This window comes from Propithecus coquereli, unplaced genomic scaffold (assembly GCF_000956105.1).
Source record: "Propithecus coquereli isolate 6110/MARCELLA unplaced genomic scaffold, Pcoq_1.0 Scaffold6, whole genome shotgun sequence".
NCBI lineage: Eukaryota > Metazoa > Chordata > Mammalia > Primates > Indriidae > Propithecus > Propithecus coquereli.
The window spans coordinates 5,027,201-5,028,345 of record NW_012151951.1 but is presented as its reverse complement, the minus strand read 5'-3'; the positions used below and the strand labels follow the sequence as shown (position 1 = coordinate 5,028,345).

General features: G+C 53.4%; 1 protein-coding gene across 1 annotated transcript in view; it reads right to left on the bottom strand.

The window, feature by feature from the left end:
• The window catches only part of GRIA4 (glutamate receptor, ionotropic, AMPA 4), a 548,228-nt gene that overhangs the window by 456,847 nt on the left and 90,236 nt on the right, over nt 1–1,145 (bottom strand). The gene's annotated exons all lie outside the window — the stretch shown is intronic.

Below are 1,145 nucleotides of genomic sequence, written 5' to 3'. Positions count from 1 at the left end.
TACTTGCCTGGGGACTCCAGGAGAGTGGGGCAAATCCCGAGGTGGAGTGAAATCGACCAGCTTGGGCACCCTGTAGGTGATTCAAGACCAGCACCTCTCCCTGTGGCAGGGTCAGGGATTGATCTCCAGGGTCCAGGGGACAGGCCTGCAGACCAGACCCCGTAAACCAAGGTCAGGATCGCACTACCGAGGGGCACAGAAGAGAGATCTGTGAAAGAGCCTACTGAGGAGTGTGTGCCTTCAGGGGCAGATCAGTGTGCCGGAGCAGCAACCCTACTCACAAAAGAGGGCTGTGCACCCAGCTCAGGCTACGATACTGGGTAGGGAACCTCCCGGCCCACGTCACGGCCAGGGGCGATCCATTGGCCTGAGGTCCCGCTTGCTGGCAGAGGCCTGGGAGAGGCCACGGGGAAGGGGAGAGTGGAGGGAAGCAAAACCTGCTCCAGAGTGCGGGTCTTGGACAGTCCCACCCCCCAAGCCCAGATTTTCAGCTGAGTGGAGCCATTTCAGCCCCTCCCGGCAGCTTTGCACAGAAACTAAGAGCAGATCTTTGACCCCTGCTAACAGCAGTTGTGGAGCCTGAGGTCAGGCTTACCCAACCCAGCCCCACCCAGACTCACTCCCCCAACTGAGATGAAGAATAAGGACACCTGGAAATCCCAGGGCCCCACTCACCACCTGAGGCACAAGAGGGCCTCTCTAGAGGAATAAGAGCTAGCTACAGGACCCCAAAACAGCACCGCAGGTCACTCCTTCCTGCAAGTGACACCTACTGACAGGGAAGTCATCCTGAACACCCTTTTACTGCATCTACTGATTCATCATAAAGGGTGTGGTCGAATCTCACCCACAAACACCACCAACAGGCTCAGAGACTAAACAGTGCGTGTCATTATCCAAATCAAAATCTAAAGGCAAGAAGGAACAACTGATCCAGATGGGAAGGCACCAGCGAAAGACCTCTGGAAGTATGAAGACTCAAAAGGAAAGCACACCCCCAAAGAGGAAGAACAGCTGCCCAACAATGGACATTACCCAAACTCAGAACACTAAAATGACGGAAGAAGAATTTCAAACATGGATTGTAAGAAAACTGAAAGATATGCAAGAAAAAATAGATAACCAACACAAAGAAACCACAAAAA